General features: G+C 52.1%; 2 protein-coding genes across 2 annotated transcripts in view; one reads left to right on the top strand and one right to left on the bottom strand.

Moving 5' to 3' along the window:
* The window catches only part of LOC142466900 (uncharacterized), a 36509-nt gene extending 33891 nt beyond the window's left edge, over positions 1 to 2618 (bottom strand). Inside the window, 1 exon segment of the mRNA XM_075572495.1 lies at positions 2474 to 2618. The gene's annotated coding sequence lies outside the window, so the exon portion shown is untranslated.
* Positions 1 to 23855, top strand: part of LOC142466893 (uncharacterized) — a 659285-nt gene that overhangs the window by 98165 nt on the left and 537265 nt on the right.

The raw sequence follows: 23855 nt of genomic DNA, 5'->3' as shown, positions 1-23855 counted from the left end.
CCCCCCCCCTCCTCACAGAGCCGCCCCCCCCCCTCCTCACAGAGCCGCCCCCCCCCCTCCTCACAGAGCCGCCCCCCCCCCTCCTCACAGAGCCGCCCCCCCCTCCTCACAGAGCCGCCCCCCCCTCCTCACAGAGCCGCCCCCCCCTCCTCACAGAGCCGTCCCCCCCTCCTCACAGAGCCGCCCCCCCACTCACAGAGCCGTCCCCCCCCTCCTCACAGAGCCGCCCCCCCACTCACAGAGCCGCCCCCCCACTCACAGAGCCGCCCCCCCACTCACAGAGCCGCCCCCCCCTCCTCACAGAGCCGCCGCCCCTCCTCACAGAGCCGCCTCCCTGCTCCCTCACACAGAGCCCCCCTCCTCACAGAGCCCCCCTCCTCACACAGCCCCCCCTCCTCACACAGCCCCCCCTCCTCACACAGCCCCCCCTCCTCACACAGCCCCCCCTCCTCACACAGCCCCCCCTCCTCACACAGCCCCCCCTGCTCCCTCACACAGAGCCCCCCCGCTCCCTCACACAGAGCCCCCCCGCTCCCTCACACAGAGCCCCCCCTGCTCCCTCACACAGAGCCCCCCCTGCTCCCTCACACAGAGCCCCCCCTGCTCCCTCACACAGAGCCCCCCCTGCTCCCTCACACAGAGCCCCCTCTGCTCCCTCACACAGAGCCCCCTCTGCTCCCTCACACAGAGCCCCCCCTGCTCCCTCACACAGAGCCCCCCTGCTCCCTCACACAGAGCCCCTCCTGCCCCCCCACACAGAGCCCCTCTGGCCCCCCACACAGAGCCCCCCTGCTCCCCCACACAGAGCCCCCCTGCTCCCTCACACAGAGCCCCCCTGCTCCCTCACACAGATCCCCCCCTCACACAGAGCCCCCCCTCACACAGAGCCCCCCCCCCTGCTCCCTCACACAGAGCCCCCCCCCTGCTTCCTCACACAGAGCCCCCCTGCTCCTTCACACAGAGCCCTCCCCCGGCTTCCTCACACAGAGCTCCCCCTCACACAGAGCCCCCCCCCCGCACCCTCACACAGAGCCCCCCCCTGCTCCCTCACACAGAGCCCCCCCTGCTTCCTCACACAGAGCCCCCCCCTGCTTCCTCACACAGAGCCCCCCCCTGCTTCCTCACACAGAGCCCCCCCCTGCTTCCTCACACAGAGCCCCCCCTGCTTCCTCACACAGAGCCCCCCCCTGCTTCCTCACACAGAGCCCCCCCCTGCTTCCTCACACAGAGCCCCCCCCTGCTTCCTCACACAGAGCCCCCCCCCTGCTTCCTCACACAGAGCCCCCTCCCCCTCACACAGAGCCCCTCCCCTCACACAGAGCCCCCCCCCTCACACAGAGCCCCCCCCTCACATCACACAGAGCCCCCCCCCTCACACAGAGCCCCCCCCTGCTCCCTCACACAGAGCCCCCCCCCGCTTCCTCACACAGAGCCCCCCCCCGCTCCCTCACACAGCCCCCCCCTGCTCCCTCACACAGAGCCCCCCCCTGCTCCCTCACACAGACCCCCCCTGCTTCCTCACACAGAGCCCCCCCCGCTCCCTCACACAGAGCCCCCCCGCTCCCTCACACAGAGCCCCCCCCGCTCCCTCACACAGAGCCCCCCCTGCTCCCTCACACAGAGCCCCCCCCCGCTTCCTCACACAGAGCCCCCCCCCGCTTCCTCACACAGAGCCCCCCCTGCTCCCTCACACAGCCCCCCCCCCTGCTCCCTCACACAGCCCCCCCCTGCTCCCTCACACAGAGCCCCCCCCTGCTCCCTCACACAGAGCCCCCCCCCCGCTCCCTCACACAGAGCCCCCCCCCCGCTCCCTCACACAGAGCCCCCCCCCCGCTCCCTCACACAGAGCCCCCCCTGCTCCCTCACACAGAGCCCCCCCTGCTCCCTCACACAGAGCCCCCCCTACTTCCTCACACAGAGCCCCCCCTACTTCCTCACACAGAGCCCCCCCCTCACACAGAGCCCCCCCCCGCTCCCTCACACAGAGCCCCCCCTACTTCCTCACACAGAGCCCCCCCCTCACACAGAGCCCCCCCTCACACAGAGCCCCCCCACTGGTCCCTCACACAGAGCCCCCCCACTGGTCCCTCACACAGAGCCCCCCCACTGGTCCCTCACACAGAGCCCCCCCACTGGTCCCTCACACAGAGCCCCCTCTGCTATAACTATATAGATAACATGGCACGCTTCCTTTCAGGGATGTAACCCCTACTACTATATCCCCCCTCCCTCTCCCACCAGGAATAACATTGGTTAGCGCAGGAGAGGCTCAGGGGGCGTGTTTGAGCCCCCGCCTCAGTCCCTGCTGGAGGGGGCGGGGCATCTATACAGGCGCGCGCTCCGGTAACGGAGGTTCCCTGAGTTACAATGTGTGGGGTTCTTCCCCTGCAGCAGCGGGGCTCGCTCATTGGTTAGCGCAGGAGAGGCTCAGGGGGCGGGGCAGCTATACAGGCGGCGGCGCGCGGACACTCACCGCAGAGGGGGGATCCTGCCTGACTCTCCCGGCCCCTCCCAGCTGCTGCATGTGGGGGAGACGCTGCTGCTGCTGCTGCTGCTCTCTGCCCGGCTGAGAAGGGATTGCTTCCTGCTGCCCATGCGCCTCCGGTCTAGAGCGACCACGTGACCAGCAGCCAATCACAGCAATAATAATAACCAGCAGCAGAGGGGTTAATGTTAAAGGGGAAGAAACACCATGAGACTGTTCCTGCCGGGGGCGTGGCTTAGAGAGTGATCCTGCCAGGGCGTGGCTTAGGCTGGGGCCATAGAGGGGTTGTCAGTGCTGGACCGCGCTGACGCGATCGGGAGGCGGGGGTAACTGAAGGAGGCGGGGCAGTGACGTCGCTGGGCCAATCGCCCGCAATGCACCGACGTCACGGCGCCAACGTCACGACGCCGTGACGTTGACGCTGCTCCTCGCTGATTGGATGTTTTCAGCCGACAGCGCTCTGAAAAACAGTTTGGCTGTCGGCTGAAAATCCCAGCGCCTCAGCACGCCTGCGGACGCTCGCGTGAGCCCCCTCTAAAGACATCCTCATGGAGGATGCAGGGGCTCAGCGCGGAGCGTCAGCACAGCTCAGCGCGGCCTGTCCTTCTATGGACTCGACCTTAGGCTGAGTCCCTGGTGGTCAAGGCAGAGCGTGCTATGGTGTGCGCACCACACAGCGCAACCCTCTATGGGGCAGGCCCCAGTGGCTGTGTGTGGGCGCGCAAAGCGCTGTGACGCGTACGCTGGCGGTGAAGACAAGAATGTTGTCTTCCAATGCCGAAACGCGATCACGTGGCGGCGCACAGCTAGGGTTGCCAGGTGTGGGTGCTAGGGTGGCTTGTCCAAAAATACTGGACACAATGGTAAAAGTTGCGACCTCCCCAATAAATATAAAAAATACCCCCACGCCCCCGAATACATTTAACGGGTATTCCCCCCCCACCCCCCCAAATCGCAGATAGAGTGCATGTGAGGGGGAACCTATATGTTACCAGGTGTGGTGCGTATACCTGCAGGTTCACAGGAGGCCTGAGCCTCCGCTGATGGGAACCTGGGGTGCTCTCTGGAACGTTGCTTCAATCAGCGCCTCCACCTATGTGAGATTCTAGGAGTGTAGAATGGCCCTCACATAGGAAAATCCATACAGTGAACAGCCCACACCAAAGGTTATGGCTAAAAGGGTTTACTATAGAGATCAGTAACATAACACACAGTATCATAATATAGAGAATCAACAGCTCTATGCATAACAAAACATACATTGGGTGCAAGGGCACCAATATCCCCTTGTACAGGCCCTTGGCCTCTCCGCCCAATAATAACCCAACCATACAGTGCCCACAATAATCGGGTGCTCGGCACCAGTGTCCCAGTGTCCTGGACCCCCACTGACACTTGGGTGACTGACTGACTGAATGACACTTGGGTGGGTGACTGACTGACACTTGGGTGGGTGACTGACTGACACTTGGGTGGGTGACTGACTGACACTTGGGTGACTGACTGACTTACACTTGGGTGACTGACTGACTGACACTTGGGTGACTGACTGACTGACACTTGGGTGACTGACTGACTGACACTTGGGTGACTGACTGACTGACACTTGGGTGACTGACTGACTGACACTTGGGTGACTGACTGACTGACACTTGGGTGACTGACTGACTGACACTTGGGTGGTGGGTGACTATGACTGACTGTGGGTTGGTGTCTGTATTCTCTCTCACACTCACACACACACACACGCACACAAATTGGAGCAGGGGGGGGGGAAATCACAAACTCTCAGACCCTCTCACTCATACACTCACTCTCAGACCCTCTCACTCATACTCACACTCAGACCCTCTCACTCATACACTCACTCTCAGACACTCTCTAAACATGAATGACAATCAGCTGCAAGAAGTGGCAATTTGAGATGCATGAGGGACGGTCTGACAGCTTAGATCACACTGAGTCATTTTATGGGGCACAGATCATTGGGGGAGGGGGTGTCTGCAAAAGTTAATCATACAACATGTATTGAAGTCAAGGAGACCAATGATGCTGGGATTAGGTGTCAGGCCTGGTGGTGTCCCAGGGCCCTCCTGCCCTTCCCGTCAGGGCCCTGCATAGCTCCCTCTCATCTTACACTGCGGCACTGCGGGGCAGGTGCCCTTCTCCGCAGCTGCTGCCCGGTGTGGGAGGAGGAGAGACGGTAGTGAGGTGTCTCTCCCTCCGCAGACTCGTTCTTCTATCCCCCAAGCCTCTTATACCCCCTCCATCCCCCAAGCCCCACTCCTCTTATACCCTCTCCCACCCGGAGCGCTGCTTACCCGCACCGCCCTGGTGATACTCAGGTCCTTCATCACCTCAGGCGGCTGCTGCCACACACAGACAGTGAGACACAAACAGAGTGACCGTGACACACACACACAGAGACACACACACAGACAGTGACACACACAGTGACACACACACAGAGAGACAGTGAGACACACAGACAGTGAGACACAGACAGTGAGACACACAGACAATGAGACACACAGACAGTGAGACACACAGACAGTGAGACACACAGACAGTGAGACACACAAACTGTGAGACACACAGACAGTGAGACCTACAGAGACAGTGAGACACACACATAGAGACAGTGACACACACACACACACACAGAGACAGTGACACACACAGAGTTACAGTGACACACACACACAGTGACAGTGACACACACACAGACAGACAGAGACACACAGTGACAGTCACACACACACACACACAGTGACAGTGCCAGACATACACACATATAGTGACAGTGCCAGACACACACAGTGACAGTGCCAGACACACACACAGTGACATTGATACACACACACAGTGACATTGACACACACACAGTGACAGACACACGCACACACACTAAGCCCACCTCTGCAAACACACACAAAAATAAGGCCTCTCCCCCCTTGGGGTGGGTAAGGTGTCTGGGAGGAGGTATAAGGGGGTGTAAGGGGGTCACCCCCGGTTCCCCTGATCTTCCTTTGCCCCTGTCTTACCCCTGTGGCAGTGGGGGAAAGGGATGGCGAGCTTCACCCATGCGCAGTAAAGGTCGCGCACGCGGTCCCCATAGAAAAGAGCTGTACCAAGAACTACAATTCCCAGCAGCCTCTAGGGAATGCACTTTCACCCTGGTCACATTCAGCATTGAAGCCAATAGAGCTGGCAGATTCTCATGCTGCAGAGTTGCAACAATGTTGTGTGCAGACAGGGTTTTTGTGAGTTGGAGCACACTAGTGAGTCAGAGACCGGAGCAGCCAAGGGAAGGAGGTAGGGTACAGGAGTCAGGGACTCCCTGTACTAGGCCAGCACCCCCAGGGCCCGAGATAGCTCAGCTCCCCAATAAGGTGAGTGTTGCCAGGGGCAGCCCTCAGGTTAGGGACCCTGCCACTTACATTAGTGGGAGCTGGGAAAGAAAGGTTACAGAGAGTTGGAGTCAGGGAGCTGTGAGGGAAGGAAGGGTGCGGGGAGCGAGTGCAGCTCCTGCCCCACATAGGTACCCACACCCCAGGTAGGCCCCAACTCCCCACTAGCTTAGTGGGTAAGTGCTTAGGGAGGCCCCAGATAGGGACGCTGCCCTTAGTGTAGAGTGCTGCCTTGTCAGAGTCACGGCTGTTAGTGCTGTGAGGTCTGACAGGCAGGCACCTTGTTGCGCAGCATGTTGGCTGCAGCATCCAGTGAGCTACAGCTTGCTGCTGTAGGCACTGGGACTCGTTAGGTCTTAGTAAGTACAGTCAAGGCTGGGAAGAGTTAGGGGAGTGGGGCAGGTTATTAACCCCGGTAGGCCTCTAGGAGTTTTCCCCAAAGCCACTTTAGGTTGCGGTACCACAGGGACAGGCCCTAGGTTAGGGTTCCTGTCACGTTAGTACCAAGTGTTAGTTAGGGACTCAGCGGACGCTGCGGTTCCTGTAAAGCGGTTCGGACCCACGTTGGGGTCCGCAGAGACTATTCCAGAGGGAGACCGCCCTGGCGGTCTGCGTACAAAGGAGTTCGGTTGGAGGATCAGACGGATTCATCACACGTCTGACCCTTTGCGAAGCCAGTTGCTGATCCGAGTACCGGAGTGCTCGGCAGGTACCATACAGTCATAAGTGCACCAACGGGCCCCTTAGTGTAACTGTGACTGCGCAGTCACCCACGTTCTCTCCAAGAGTGCGGGACATTGGGTGGGATTCTCGGGACACTGGGTGGGATCACCTGGTGTTGGGGAAGCGTCCTGCGCGACGCAGTAGGTGTCTCCTCTAGAGAGGGACACAGGTTATATTATTGTATTGTAGTGATATATGTTGTTTGCATGTTAGTAAAGTCCTTAGTTATTTTAGCTCACCGTGTATGTTATTATTGATTGTCCTGCGAGGAACCACTCCCCCTCTGGTGGGAGCCATCGCAGGTGGAGGCGCTGAATTGAGTAAGTGGTTACCCCTAGTATAATTGCCCCAGGTTCCCCGTGGCGGAAGCTCAGCCCTCCTGCGAGCCAACAGGTAACGCACCACACCCGAGTAACATTGTATGTTCTCCTTCACCCCACACTAAATCTGCGATTGGGGGGGGGAATACCCATTACAGGGGCATGTGGGTTACCTGGGGCCCGTGGATGGGCTGCTGCAGCTGCATAGGTAGCCAGTGCTGCTGAGAGACTGGCAGGGGCGGAGCCTAAAGGGAGGGGCGGAGCCTAAAGGGAGGGGCGGAGCCTAAGGAGCCGGCATTACTGGAGGAGAGAAGGGAGGGGGCAGTGCTGAGGGAAGGGGAGGCCCGGCTTGCAGCCTACACAGAAAAATGCGGGCCAAAAAAAAAATCTTGGCAGAGTGACAGCACGGACAGCCAATCAGGAGAGGGGGAGTTTTTATTTTTTTAAATTTTTTTTAAACCATTCTTGCAGGCTTGCTTCCCGGGGGGCCGAACCAAATGATTTCGAGGGCCTTACACGGCCCGCGGGCCGGACGTTCCCCACCCCTGGTATAGAAGATGACAAGGCAAGCAGTAAACTAGGCTTAGGGACCGAAATCTTGGGGTACGTACTGAGTATCTCCAACACAGAGGAAATAACAGGCGCAACAGAAGGTTCCGAGAGGGATTAACATGGGTTCGCAGAGGCAGAGAAGCTAGTAGTGGAGCTCCTAATTACAGTAGAACCCTTAGTGAGAGTTAGTATTGTCTGGGAAGTGGAGATCACAGAGTCCAAGGCAGCGTGTAGAGTTCTAGAGACAATAGGGAGAGAACCCCCATAGTTAAAGTCATTCTGGGGTACTTCAGGGGCCACAGAACGGTCCGTGAAAAGAAACTACCTTCCCGCACCGGGAATTTGGAGCGCGACAAGGGTTACTTCAGATATGGCACCAGAGTCCGGGGAAGGTATACAGGTACTTGCAGAGATTTGAACAACCGCATGTGGCGGACTACGTGCTGCCATGAACTCCATGGCATTGTACTTGTCGTGGGAATAGGCTCTGGAGCTTTACTATCTGGAACTTGCGAATCAGGCAGTGCAGGGGAAGCGGAGGGAGGGGGGCTAGTGTCTGAAGCTGGAGGCTCAGAATCTGTAACAAGGACATCCTGCACTGCAGGGACACTGGTAGGAGGAGAACTAGTGTCTGGAGCTGGTGCCTGGGGATCAGTGACGGGCACTTGGGAAGTAATGGTAGGAGTTAGAGAGTCAATAAGCGATAAGTCGGTACCGGGGAAACTCTTAATAGCAGAAACCTCAGAAGAAAAAAGAGTCTTATCCAAAACTGCAAGGGCCCTAACAACTGGAGTATTTATCATGACAAAATTAGAAATAGGTATGTTTACTAGTGCGAAAAATTCTGATAACGGAACTGCTAGTCCGTGAAGTGGGTGTCTGAGTTTGACTAGTGAGAAAATCAGATACTGTGGAAAGTGACTTAGAATCAATCACGGAACTTCTAGGTTTGCTGGACATGTGTGAGGAGGTACCCTTTAACACAGGAGTTTTGATTTTAGCCCCGAGTAACCCAACGGTTGTTGGAGCACATTTAGATGCAGTGCTAAAGGACTGAGGTTTAGCAAGGGAGAGAAAACAAAATAGCACAGATTTAAACACCTGAATTTGTAATGTAGGCAGGGTGGTCTGTGACTGTACTAAGGGGGTGAGACAGATACACTTATCTCTGGAGGGTTTGCTGGGCAGAGGCATCAGGGGGACCAAAAGCAAGGACGGACTGTATGGAAAGAGATTCCGAATCTGAAGGAAGGATTTTACCTCTCAGAGTGGCGGGACCGACAAGGAAAATTTCAGATAGGGGGAAAACTGTGTACTGGTTTGTAGCTAGCACATATGAAAAAGCGTCACTTTTGAGTGGAAGCAGTGTGTCAGCAAACATTCCTGGGAACTCAACAACATGAACCCCAGGAGGGGCATAATGACCACTGTACGCTTTCAACCCTAGGGTTTGAGAAGAGGAGAACACAGACAGTACCAGGGGGGCAACCACAACTGTGCTGGTCTCTGAAGTGGGTACTTGAGAAGGAATGTCTGGAAAATCAGAAGCGACTACAGATTCCATAACAAGGGGTCTACGCGCTGAAGCAGGGATCTCAGCTCTCTGAGTGACAGATAGGGTCAGCAAAATACCTGGGAGTGGGGATTCTGCGAACAGGCTTAGGGGAAAACCCGGTTCCTGAATAAATGTAACTGGAATCAGTATTTTAGCAGAAGTTTCAGGGGACACGGCAGCAGAAACCTGAGCTGAAGCAGGTGGATTATAGCAAAGAATATCCAAGTACGGCGCAACCTTAGGGGAGTCATTCAGTGCAACGTCTGCTGTCAGACTTGGGGATTCATTCTCTGATGCTAGAAAGGCCGCATTAGCCTGGGGGCAGCAAGGATTTACCGGGGTCAATGCAGATAGTCAAAAAGAGTGAGATTTGCCAAAAAGAAAGTCAAAAAGAGTCAAAAAGAGGGAGATTTGCCTCTGAAATTGGGGACACAAGGAGTTCCTCCTCTGGAGCCAAAGACGTGTACTTGGCTGGCGTACAACAGGGAATTACCAAAGGAGGCTCATAGGACTGACCAGCAGGGGTTAATACAGGAAAAACCTCAAGGGTTAAGTCAAGCTGTGCCTGCGAATCAGAAAAAGAGAAGCTAGCCTCTGAAAGTGGGGTCATAAGGGGCTCAGCCTCTGGCTCTAGGGACCTAACATTAGTCTGCGGAATACAAGGGTTAATAATGGGGACCTCACAGAGCAGACTAGCAGGGGTTAAAACAGAAATAACCTCGGGGACAGAGCTTAGAAATTCTGAGTTAGAAAGAGAGGACAACCAGTGTTCATTCTCTGGTGCTAGGAGAGACTCACTGACCTGGGGGATGCAGGGATTTACGGTGGGGAACTCATAGGCCTGACTAGCAGGGGTTAAGACCGACATATCCTTGTGGTCTAAGTAACGGGAGGTGCAAGCAGGGCTAGAGACCGTGGCAGCTTCTACCTTAGGCCGAATCCATAGAAGGACAGGCCGCACTGAGCCGTGCGGACGCTCAGCGCTGATCCCTGCATCCTCAATGAGGATGCCTTGAGAGGGGGCTCACGCGAGCGTCCGCAGGCGTGCGGAGGCTTTGGAATTTTCAGCCGAGCGCCAAGCTGTTTTTCAGCGCGCTGTCGGCTGAAAACATCCAATCAGCCTGAAGCAGCGTCAACGTCACGGCGCCGTGACGTTGGTGCCGTGACGTTGACGTCAATGCGTCGCAGGCGATTGAGCCAGCGACGTCACTGCCCCGCCTCCAACCACCTCCCCCCCGGCTCTGCCCCGCCTCCAAGCACCTCCCCCCCCGGCTCCCTTCGCGCACGCTGGCTCGTCCGTGGAATCGCGCTGACTTAAGCAGGCGAGCCTCAGCGTTAGCGCGCCTCCGCTCTCCTGAAGCCTCTATGGCCCCGGCCTTAGGGGGCAGTGATAGTGGGACAGTTTGGTAATTTTTCGAGAGGGAGGTACCCCCACAGGTTTAGCAACAGGACTGCAGTACAGGGGAAGTGATTAGAAAGAGCGTAGTCAGCGAGGAGAGGGTCCTGTACTCTTATGGAATCGTCCAAATCTTGGGACAGTTTATGGATCGTATCTTGAGCTTGAACCAGTACCCTAGGATCTGCAGTGTCCCAGTTTAGGGTATGAAGATGGGAGGCCAGGGTTTGTTTTGATTCTTGAAGGCGCTGGGACGTGGTAAGAATTTCTTTACGAAGCTGTCTTTGAGAAGGGGTTAAACCTTCAAACATGAACTGACTTTTAGGCGGGGGCAGTCTTTCGTACAGGTACTGTTTTTCCAACTGGAACTGGTCCGCAGGCCGGGACAGGATTTCAGATAGAAACATACCAACCCTCACCACAGGGCGGTCCGAGATTGTGGAGCCGAGCATACTGTCACGGTTGTGCTCGCCACAAACCAGGACCGGACCGCAGGGCTGAGGTGGGGTTTGTCACAGTAGCTAGTGATAGGCTATAATACACCAAAATATCTGGGTTGAATTGAACACGACTTAGATAATAAATTAATAAATATAGTTTATTCCTTAAAGAAGGAGAACACACAGAATGATACAAAAAACAGACAAAATATGGACACTTACTTCAGGGGTTTGGACAATGAAGCAATCAGGTACAGGATTGGCAATTCATTCAGCAATACAGGTTCAGATGAAGACATCATGAAAAAGCATGAAAGACACTGGGCATAGAGCTTACACTCGTTTATATGGAGTTTCAGTCCTATACCCTGGCATTGAGAGCAAGTCATTGGAGGACAATTATCTGCACCCAATCCCTCCTTGCCACCTCACTTGAGAGGCAAAGTAATACCTGCCCACTGGGTGGATATTATTCAAATCAGGGGCTTATTTCCCTAGCCCCCTCCCACAAGACCAGCGTCTGAAAGTCTGCTTGGGACAGGAAACCTTTGTCCCAAGGTGTGAAACACAACACTTATCATAAAGTACCCAAGTCCTGCTTTCCTTTGTGCTAGCATACACAAGCAGGGTGGGGGAGCCTTTGATCAGGGGGTTTATTGTAGACCACTTGTAACCCCCTGAGCATTAACATACCATAGTGGCCCTAGCCTCCCCGGGCTTTTACCCTGGACCAAAAATACAAAACATTCTTTAATATCTACACATATTAAAATAATCCGTTCTGTGGGTCTGAGCGGGCTGAAATTTGACAGGTCCTCATGCCAGAGGACCTTTGCCATAGTGGCCAAATATCAGCCTTCCACGACCCCCAGAACCGGAGATACAAAAAACAAGTTAAGATCCCCTATTAACTTTAATGCAGGATTCTCCGCTATAAGCTAAAAGAAATCTCTGCGTTTCACTCTCCCATTGAAATCAATGGGCTCCACCGCTATAGGCTTTCAATGGAGCAACTCCGCCATTGAAGTCAATGGGGAAATCACAATTTTCACATTTGCCCATACTCCATCTGGTTGATCGGAGAGGGCTGGAAATGGCCATGCAGTCATGTTGGAATAGTGACTACCTGCGACCAAAATCCCAGCCCTCTGGTACTCACAGAACCGGAGATATAGGCTTACACTTTTCACACTTTCGGACTTGGCCGTTTCAAAGCGACGCGGCTTTCCTCCATTATAATCAATATGGCCGGCGCCTCCATAGGGAATGCATGGGCCGGCGCCGCCATAGGATTCAATGGGACCTCCGCTCCCATAAGAGTCAAAGGCGCGACCCTCGTGGCGAGCGCGAACCTTTATGGGGGTCCTTCACTCTCGGACCCGGTGATGGTCGAGTGTGGGGGTTCTGAGGGTCTAGGGTCAAAAAGAATGTTATTCCTGGGTGCCCTAGAATCTAAGTTTCCCACGCCAATTGTGATTGAACTTGACCTAATGTGATCAATTCTCTTTTTTAGACAATGTATCCGCTTCTGCGGTCTGCGTTTTGGATGGCTGCCAACCCGTTCCTGGAGGTCGGCGTCGAGGAATCCCCATTGAAATGAATGGCTTCATTGACTTACAGTGGGGAACCGCCGCACCTCCTCTCGGGCGCCACCTGCAGGTCTTCTGATGAAAATGGGCCCAAATCGCCAGTTTCCCCATAGGATCGTATGGAGCTGCAACGGCGACCTATGGGGAGCTGCAAAATGGAGCCTGCAAAGGCGGGAAAATGGAACAAAGGGCTATAATCACTCCTTAACTATTAACCCTTTCCCTCCCACATCGATCCCAGTGTATGTGTTGGTGCAGACACTGGAATGGGAACAATACATATTTACCGGGGGATACACTGTTGGTGCTGAAGCAGGGGCATAACTACAGTACTGGGAATCATTCCAGTTAACCCCTCGCTTCTCAGGTGAGAGCAGGGGGTGGCCAAATGGGGTGTAACCCCTTTAATACAAGGCCAAACCCCCTCTCCAATGACAGGGTTGTATAATCCCCGACCTGAGACCACGTAGTCGGATCCGGATTGCGCAGTTCATAGTCGTACATAGCAGGGACGGGACTGGAGAGAGCAGCGTAGTCAGTGGAGGAGCCAGGGTCAGGATAGGAGACATCAGGGTAAACGTTATCCAAGCGGAGTTTTGGTAACAGGAAGTCAACTAGGTCCCACTTCAGCGTAATAGTTGCAGGGCGGGAGCGGGTTCTGCGCGTGCGGCGAACATGGCCCATGGTACCGGTCTCAGGAAGGGGTAGGCAGACCGGAGTGGGCACACCGGCAGGCAGCACTGGTAAACCAATGCTTCTGCGCAGGGTTCCTAGAACGGGCCTGTGCGAGGAGAGGGAGCTACAGACCTCAGGACTAGTAGACAGGCCTCTGCTAAGGGAAGGGCAGCAGGCCTCAGGAAACAGGGAGCTGAAGTAAACGCTGGAGATCCTCCGCTTCAGCACAGGAACCAGGACACGACCTCTGCAATGGAGAGAGAGCAGCAGGCCCCAGGAACCAGGAAACACAGGCCTCAGCCAAGTAGCAGCAGGCCTGGAGGAAACTGGAACTAGTACAACGAACTAGAACAGAAACAAGGATAAGAAACAAGAGATAACAAGCCAGGGCTTGTGGCAGAACATAGGAGACATCCAGGAAGGAATATTGTAACAGGGGACTTATCCCTGTTCACAAATGTGCCTCTAATCCAGCAGTGTGGTGGTTAAACTGCTGGTAGCAAATTAACTAACACCACCTGCTTGATTAGAGGTGGTAGAAAAAGCCTGCCTTTAAGACAGGAAGTGACTCTCCCTAGCTCTGAATGAGAGCTGACCTTTGGAGACACCACATGTCTTGAGCTCTGTCAAGAAGAAACAGCAGAGCTGATTGCAAGACACCAAATAAGACTTCTAAACCTGGATGCTGATTTTCTGTGCACGGGTGCGGTTCCAGGAGAGCAGAGAAGCTTACTCTACAGCAGCTAATAGATAAGACTTTCATTCTAAAGAGACTTCTTATATCTGCTTATGTCATGCTATGTGTTTTGGGCTGGGAGACCTGCTTAACTAGGAGTTGTGAATTGCATGGGATTTCCCTAGAAATACTCCCAAGTGAATTAAGCTTTGTTCCCCCCCCCCTGTGTTTGGATGATTTCCTGATGAAAAGGAAAAGGCACAATAAAGCATTATTATAATTTCACCTTATAAAAGCCTCCAATTGTGTACCTCTGTGAACGTCCGTCTACATTTGGTGTCCGAGGTGGGACAAGAGGTGTCCTTGTAGTTAGAAAGGACCGGAGATTTTTATGTGAATTTTTTTTAATGCTTTTTGCCTACAAACAGTCTGAGAAAAAAAACAAAAAAAAAAAACAACCTCATGCAGCAGAGATCAGAGTTAAAGGGACACACCACTGAAATTTACACTGCATTGAAACTTACAAAACCACAGATGGACTCTTTGCCCCAATCCCAAGAGGAGAGAGACTGCTGAAGCAGCTAAAACTTTATTTGTCTATCACAAAGCGTAATATGGTCATTGAAATATGGGTTTTGCCTTCCAGCCATAGTCAGGGTTCAAGAAGTGAGTCAGCCCTTAAAAGGGATAGATGTTTGTTGTTTTCAAAAGTTTCGCTGAAGCAGTGAATACAGATGGTGACCCACGAGTGGTACTGATTTTGCAAATAAAGGTTGCCACACCGCATAGGGCTACCAGCTGTGAATGGAGTATATGCAGAAAAGTGTGAAAATTGATACAAGACTGTGCTGAAGCAGGGGAATTTTTAGCAAACAAATGCTGAGTGTAAAATTGCCCTATAAAGGAAAAGGTTTTTCAAAGCCAATTGCGGAGTGTTGAGTCCACTGCAAAGAATGTTTTTTTTTTCTGCAAGTAAAAAAGTATGCCTATTATCTTGGGAGCAAAACAGACACCCAAAGTGTGAAGTGTGAATGCCATAATACCCAAAGATGAGACTGAAAATTACTGAACTCAGGCAGAAAACCAAATTCTGTTGCTGAAGCGGAGGGATTGCACCTAGCAAGTAAATGGTGTATAGCAAATAGACTTTTTTACCTAGCAACTGCACATCTTGTATACCTGATAAGAGAAAATGCATGCACAGACTGCTGATATTGAAAAAAAAAATTACCCAAAAAAGAAAAGTCTACAGAGATGCCTGTGAGAGCTACGACCTCTACAAGCAAAATATGCCCATCTGTAGGACTACCACCATTGGGGGTTCTAGCAAATACAGTGGCAACAGCTGCAATAGCGCCTCCTGAGGTCAGGAAGAAAATTACACATGATAGCCTAAACAAGGAGGACAAGATGCAGCGTTCCTGTAATGAACCCTACCCCACGGAAGAGTGGCCCTTCCAGTCCAATAAAGAGGAAGACATCTTTACGGGGAACCCAAACCAAGTCACACCCACAAAACACCCCAAGAATGGTGGGGGTGCCAGAACTCAGCACGAACAGAAAGACCGCTCCCTTTGATGACGAATATGATCAGCAGGAGACAGAGCGGGAGCAGCAGATCACCGAATATTTCTGTCAGCTAAAGCAACTGCAAGAAAAGCCTGGCGTCTATAATGAAGCTGCTAAAATTTCAAATGAAGATGGAGACCCCAATATCCCTGAAGGGACGTGTCATCCAAATCAAAAAGGCAGAAAAAGAAAAGCAGTTCTGCACTTACCGTGGAAGGAACAGACACGTCCGCAAATCCTGTGGAGGAAAAGGGGGACCGAGTTGCCCTGCAGCCTAGAGAAAATGGAGAATTCATCCCGCGGGTAACCGAATATCCAGAGGGCCCAAGGCAGAAGTCGTGTACCCCAAAGAAGTGTCTGTCCGGTGCCAACAGTGAGGAACCCTCAACCAACCATCCCAGGGAAGTGGAGCCGGAACCAGTGAGTGACGATCCCTTGACCAGCCCTGAAGATGCCCTGAAAAATGCCAGGCATGACTGTGATATGCTCTGTAAACAATTGAAACAAAAGGAAGATGGTTACACAGAGCTAAATAAAAATAACGTGAGGCTACAAAAAGATGTGCTCACAATTTACTCTTTAGCCAGGACAGAATTGGAGGATCTCAAGACTGAGCTAGATACTGCAAAGGCTACTATTTCCGCCATGGATAAAAAGCAGAGCCAATCTGATAAAATGGTGGCTACGCTAAAGCGGAAGTATGAGGAGGCACTGAAGCAGATGACAGTCTTTCAGCAAGAGGTTCACACTCTTCGTATAGAGCTGAATGCCTCACAACAGGAGGTCAACAGTGTCCGGATAGAAGTGGACGTATCTCAGAAAGAGGTTCAGACACTCCGCAGAGCACTTGATGCCTCACATAATGAGACCAACAGCTGCCGCACAGACCTGGAAGTTTCCAGAAAGGAACTACACAGTCTCACTGAGGAGCTGGACATTGCTAAAAAAAACTATTGGTAATCTTGATACAGATCTCAAAGTCTCTCAGAAGGAGCTTCAGACCCTCAACCTAGAGAAGGAAGTTTCACGCCAGGAGAGTGTCATTCTCAAAGCAGATGTGCGTAAATGGAAGGAGGACTGCAAAGAAGCCCTGAAGAATACAGAGACTGAAAAAAGAGAAAATTCAAGATTAAAAAGAGAAAACTTAAAACTGAAAGAAGAAAATTTTCAGTTGACAGAAGAAGTCAAGGAAAAGTTTGAAGCAGAGCACCGACTGCAGAACCAACTGCAAGGTCTGCGTACACACCTCCAGTATGCTGAGGAGAAGCAGCAAACGCTACAGGAAGAAAAACTGAAGGCTGCTAAAGAGGTACAAGCGCTGCAGGAACATCTGAATACCCAGTACGTCCCCACAGAGCAGTATGAGGAGCTAAAGGCCACGCTGCATATCTTCAGAGCATCATTGGAAGCAGAGCTTCGATACCAGGTGACTCTGTATGAGAGGGAGCGTGAGAAGGCTCCGAAACTGGAGCAAGAGCTGGAGAGACAGAGAGACTCTTCCATTCCCTTGAGTCAGTACACCAAGGAGAAAACAGACACAGCGGCAACCTTGACGACAAAAATTACAGAGCTCCAGAATATGAAGGAGACTCTGATACAGACTCAGAGGAAGCAAAGTGCGCAGATAGATTCCCTGAGAAGAGACTTGCAAGACGCACTCAAACAGGTTGAGACTCTGCAGGCCAGTAACTTACAGATTCCTCCAATACGGAAAAAGGTATTGGCTCTGCCCAAGCACCAGTATCCCACAGTAACTAATGCCCGTGAGGACAAGGGTACAGTGAGAGTAGGGGACTCCACGCAACTTCAAAACAAAATTACGAAGTTTGAGCCACCTAAGAAAGCACTAGCCAGACCTACAGCTGCCCAACAGGCAACAAACAGAGGTAGGAGTGCAGAATCAAAGCCAGAAGAATCCTTAGCTGAGGAAGCTGAAAAAATAGGACGTTCTCTGGAAAAGGAGGTGGAGGTGCAACTCAGTCCCAAAGAAGCTGAACTGGCGACTCCGTGGTGTGGAGAAACTGCAGAAAGACCGCTTCAAGAGCAGAAAACTCTAAGGGCTAGTCCTAACTGCTCTACAACTGTTGCCATACACTTTGTCTACAAAAAGAGGAGTGCCCGACGCAACAGAAATCTCATGACCGCGCACGCGATAAAAAGACTTTACGTGGAAAAAGTCCTCCTCGAGCGACTGAGGAGTGCTGATCTCAAGCACCTTCGGGAAGAGACAAAAATAAACTGGAGAAAGGGCTCCAATCCCAGCGGGACAGAGGGTTCTCTTCCTCCATCCACTCTCATTCAAGTCATAGATAGATCTCGAATGAGAGTGGAAGGATGGGCTTTGGCCGTGGTAAGCCCGAGCTTCCCACAAACAGGGGAGGTATGTAACAGGGGACTTATCCCTGTTCACAAATGTGCCTCTAATCCAGCAGTGTGGTGGTTAAACTGCTGGTAGCAAATTAACTAACACCACCTGCTTGATTAGAGGTGGTAGAAAAAGCCTGCCTTTGAGACAGGAAGTGACTCTCCCTAGCTCTGAATGAGAGCTGACCTTTGGAGACACCACATGTCTTGAGCTCTGTCAAGAAGAAACAGCAGAGCTGATTGCAAGACACCAAATAAGACATCTAAACCTGGATGCTGATTTTCTGTGCACGCACGGGTGCGGTTCCAGGAGAGCAGAGAAGCTTATGCCTTGCCCCCGCTGCCTACTACAGCGTCCGCTGTGGCAGACGCAGCGTGCACGAGAGCCCTCCCCGCAATGGCGCGGGGCCCGCTGCGAGGGGGGGCCGCAGCGCTCGCGCGAGAGCTTTTCCTGCTCTCAATAGAATTGAGAGCAGGACCTCGCGTCGAGCGATTAGGCACGCCCCCCGGCGGTTCAGCCAATGAGGGCGAACCTGCCGGGTGACGTCATGGCCGCGCCCCCATCACTCCTCCACCACGCCCCCCCCGGTCTCTCCTCCTGCAGTGAGCTGCAGACCGGGGAATCGGCTGAACGCGCCGCCAAAAGCGCGGGCGCGCGTTACAGCGGAGAGACTGGGGCCTTAGCCTTACTCTACAGCAGCTAATAGATAAGACTTTCATTCTAAAGAGACTTCTTATATCTGCTTATGTCATGCTATGTGTTTTGGGCTGGGAGACCTGCTTAACTAGGAGTTGTGAATTGCATGGGATTTCACTAGAAATACTCCCAAGTGAATTAAGCTTTGTTCCCCCCCCTGTGTTTGGATGATTTCCTGATGAAAAGGAAAAGGCACAATAAAGCCTTATTATAATTCCACCTTATAAAAGCCTCCAATTGTGTACCTCTGTGAACGTCCGTCTACAAATATGCTCGGCAGAGAAGCATTGTGTGAATGCAGTATATAAAAGCCAGCGGTGCCAATCCCAGGAGGGGGAGTGTAAGAGCATTCTTCCAATGAGAGAGCACAGGCTGTAGCTGCAGTAAATAGCTTGCACAGCTGCTGTAGATACCAGGGGGATTGCTCCAAGACTGCCCAGGTCTGCAAGGCAAGGCAACCAGTAAACTCAGTTGTGGATTCCTTACACCCAGACTCCCAGTGGCAGAGGCTCAGGCCTCCTGGTAGCCCAACAGGTGACAGCAGCACAGGTAGTTTCTAAACCCAGGGGGTACAAGGGCTACATAAATATACCCCCACCACCCCAATACATATAAAATATACCCCTAGACCCCAATACATATAAAATATACCCCCACAACCCCAATACATATCAAATATACCCCCACCACCCCAATACATATCAAATATACCCCCACCACCCCAATACATATACAATATACCCTCACCTCCCCCAATACATATAAAATATACCCCCACCTCTCCAATACATATCAAATATACCCCCACCACCCCAATACATATACAATATACCCTCACCTCCCCCAATACATATACAATATACCCCCACTTCTCCAATACATATTAAATATACTCCCACCACCCCAATAAATATAAAATATACCCCCACCACCCCAATAAATATAAAATATACCCCCACCTTCCCAATACATATAAAATATACCCCATCACCCCAATACATATAAAATATACCCCCACCTCCCCAATTCATATAAAATGTACCCTACCTCCCCCAATACATATAAAATATACCCCCACCTCCCCAATGCATATAAAATATACCCCACCTCCCAAATACATATCAAATATACCCCACCTCCCCCTTTACATATAAAATATACCCCACCTCCCCAATACATAAAATATACCCCACCTCCCCCAATACATATAAAATATACCCCACCTCCACCATTACATAAAAAATATACCCCACCTCCCCAATACATATAAAATATACCCCACCTCCCCCAATACATATCAAATATACCCCACCTCCCCCAATACATATCAAATATACCCCACCTCCCCCAATACATATCAAATATACCCCCACGTTGTATTGTGTCCTTACCTTATCTCCTGGCAGGACGCAGACAGCACTGAAACATGTCCGTATCCGGTATTACCTCCAATTTTATACCGGACAGGAAGCAGAATTACCAGCCTGTCCGGGTGAAAACCGGACACCTGGCAACCCTATGCACAGCCAATGGCAGGCCAGATATGCCCCATCATAGCCCTGCGCAGCAGGGAGGACCTCAAGTGATGAGGACATGCAAAGCCAGATGTTCATAGAAAATGTTAAGAAATATTTTATATAATTATTAATTATCTTTATCCCATGTGTCATTAAAAAGAGATTGCTTTGTATGGAAAGGTGCAATGTTACAGTAACCACACACCTGAGGTGTATTACAAGTGCTGTTCATAAGTCAAGTGATTGCTAGAGAGAGAGTGGGGGTCCTTGCCCTCGAGTGGTGTCACCCCCTTCCCCCCCGAAAGTTACCTTTATAACATAAGATGGCGGCAGAATGTAGGTTCCCTTTGTGCAAATAGCTAACACGTGATGTTTAATTCGGCGATTAACAAACCCATTACATTCTGTGCGTAACCTTTACCATCAATGTGTCTGCCACTGACATAAATAATAACCGCTATCGCTATACGCGCTGCTCGGCCTTAATCACAGGGGCGGTTCTGTGTGACCCCGGGGGGTCCCATTCTCTCCCGGTAACACAGGTATAAATGATTGTAAGCTCTGTGGGGTATATGCCATAGCTGTTGGGGTGTTTAATACATTTATTGGGGTGGGGGGGGCTATACACGGTCCCCCCACTGGGTTGGGGGGCTACACATAGTCCCCCCACTGGGTTGGGGGGCTGCACATGGGCCCCCAATGGGGTGGGAGGCTACACATGGTCCCCCCACTGGGTTGGGGGGCTACACATGGTCCCCCCACTGGGTTGGGGGGCTGCACATGGGCCCCCACTGGGGTGGGAAGCTACACTTGTGCTCCCAATGGGGTGAGCGGCTGCACATGAGCACCCACGGAGGTGAGGATCAACACTAGGGCAGGGGGCAACACTTGGACCCCCACTGGAGTTGGGGGCCACACATGGGGCCCTGCTGGGGTGGAAGGGCGACACTTGCGAGAGCTTTTGTAGAGACACGTGCCTTCATGCATTATTATAATCACAGAATTAGGTTATTAATAGGCTCTAGTATTGGTAGTTATATAGGATTGAAGATGTGCATCTTGTTCATTCTTAGGCTGCGCTTATAGTGACAGCGACGGCGATGGTGACGTCACGCTGCGGTCGCTGGAAAAATCAAATTGACTTGATTTCCAGCGATCACGACCAAGCCATCGCATCGCTTCTACTATAAGCGCACGCGACGGCGGCAATGCATTTGTTTTGCCGCGACGTTGCATCGCCGGCACTATAAGCGCAGCCTTATGCATTGCTGGCCCCAAAGGGTTTTGTTACATTGTGCATATTAAGCATTCAATTGGATGATAAAACTCATCATGAATGCAACAGTAGTTTAAAACCCTGTGTTCTATCACAGGTATAGGACTAGGTGACGTATTTGTAACCATCTACTATTTTTCATCTTAGCTCTATGCCCAGGACATACTTGAAAACGAGAGGTGCTCTCAATGTATTACTTCCAGGTAATAAAGTGGATGATCCAGGGCACTGCGGATTTTCTAAATAGAATTTATTAGTCACAACAGCACAAGGTTTCGACCATCTGCATGATTGTCACTTGAGAAAGACCACGCAGATGGTCGAAACGTTGTGCTGTTCTGACTAATACATTCTATTTTGAAAATCCGCAGTGCCCTGGATCATCCACTTTGTTCAAGTACAGGATTCTTTAGACAGGTATTCCCTGAACCAGGAGCCCCGGTAAATGCAGGTATCATTTATTATTTTCATGGTGTGCAACATCACATCCACATGTGCATATTACTTCCTGGTAAAACATTTTATAAATTAAATAAATAAATACATTTGGAAGGGCTTTATAGAAGGGATTTAGTAGGGCTTCTTGGAGGGGATTGGGAAGGACTTCTTGGAGGTGATGTAGATGGACTGCTCCCAGGAGTCCCATGTGGAGTGGATGATTTTCTCTTTAAGGAAGTCTGCACCGATGCTTTCCTTTTCTGCCTGTAGAGAGCTCTGTAGTAGTTGGTTAGGTTGGTAAGCATATGGGAAAGAACTTTGTTCAGCCACCGTGATTCTGCTACCGGAGAGGACGTTATCTTGGAGAATATTTGACTCAAGCGGACCCGACAACCAAATATGCGGGAAAAACAACATGGTTGACAAGATCAGTGGGCATCCATAAATGTCACGTATGCCAATACTAGATTCTAGGGAATTCATTCACGCATCCCCATAATGGCAACCATATAAAAATCAAAGAATGTATGAACTGTGAGTCCAGATACGTTGTATACTTCATACGGTGCCCCTGTGGACTATATTATTGTAATGCTTGTGCTCACCACGAACAAGGCGGGACCCCAGTACTGAGGTGGGAAAGTACGAAACTGCGTACCCACAGCAGCGGAGGCACGCCTGGGGGGGTGGATAGTCAGCGTAGCCGGGTCTGGGTTGGAGAGATTGGGTTAGTCCAGATACTTCCTGGAATCCAGGGGCGGATCCAGGAGAATGATCAGTGTCCGTTGTGCCGTGGTCGTGGGTTGGAGCCGGGAGAGTGGTAGTGTGTCCAAGAGCCGTGGTCAGGGTTGGAGAGGTGCGGGTAGTCAGGGGCAAGCCGGGGTCGTTATCCAGAGGGGGTCCAATATTCAAGCCGGGGTTATTATCCAGAGAGGGTCCAATAATCAAGTCGGGTTGGTACACAAGAAAGCAACTAGAGAGAAACAGCAAGGCACAAGGCAAGGCAAAACAGAACACAGGAACACAAGGCTACACAGGTTATGCTCAGCAATGAGGAAGTGAAAGTCTTTTAAAGGAAACAGGAACCAATGAGGCAGGGGGCGGAGCAGAGGCACGGCCTCTGTGGAGGCTGGGATAGGCTGCAGGAGACAAGTGGGCACTTAGAACTGTTGACCTGCAGCTGGGGAGCGGTGCACGCCGTCACGTTCGCGTGCTACTCGTGACAGAGGTGCGTGACACAACGGGGGGTGGAGCCAAGCTCCGTGTCACGGAGTGAAGAGCTGCAGGTGCGCGCACGCTCTCTAAACAGAGCAGGGAGGCACGCTGCAGCAGGTAAGTAGAGAACGCTGTGGGGGACATGTTCCCCGATTCCTTACAGTACCCCCCCTTGAGGAGCGGCCTCAGGATGACTCCCAAATGGCTTCTGCGGAAACTTGGTGTGGAACCGTCTTAACAAAGCGGGAGTGTGGACCTGGTGATGGGGTATCCAAGATCTATCTTCTGGTCCAAACCCTCTCCAATGTACCAGGTATTGGACCGATCCTCGGGACCTTCTTGAGTCTATAATTGACTGAATTTCAAATTCTTCTTGGCCTTGTTCCATCACGGGTTGTGGTTTGGTTTAGAAGAGCCATCGGGGAACCTGGAACTTTGGAAGACCGGTTTAAGAAGAGAACAGGTGAAGAAAAAGGGCAGTGCGCTGCCGAGAAAAACAGGAGGAGGCTCACGGAAGCAAAAAAGATCTTTATTCCATAAAAATGATCAGACAAGGTCCCCCATAGTCGCAGCAGGTATCCCACCTACGCGTTTTGGGCTGGACCCCTTTATCACACCTTGATAAACCCTGCTAGACCTGTTGAAAGACTATACCGATGGCGTTCAGAGCCATTCTCCTCAATATCGCAACCTTATAGTAAAGTATTATCCACCACTGATAGAGTATAATAAAGCTGACACTGCCAAAAGGTTCAAAAGAGCCCCGTCGACGATCGTTTCGCATCTGCTGCTTTGTCAAGACTCCTGGGCTGAAGGTAAGTGCGCACTCAACAGGTCTAGCAAGCACCTACGATACCTAATACGGAGATTAGTAGCAGGAATCATCCATGTGTGCAACATTACCCAACAGGGCAAACAGCTGACACGCAGTCAGTATTAGACATCTGTTACCCGCTAC

The sequence above is a fragment of the Ascaphus truei genome, chromosome 15, assembly GCF_040206685.1.
Source record: "Ascaphus truei isolate aAscTru1 chromosome 15, aAscTru1.hap1, whole genome shotgun sequence".
In the NCBI taxonomy this organism is placed as follows: Eukaryota; Metazoa; Chordata; class Amphibia; order Anura; family Ascaphidae; genus Ascaphus; species Ascaphus truei.
Note: the sequence above shows the minus strand (reverse complement) of the source record. Positions and strands in the feature narration are given on the sequence as shown.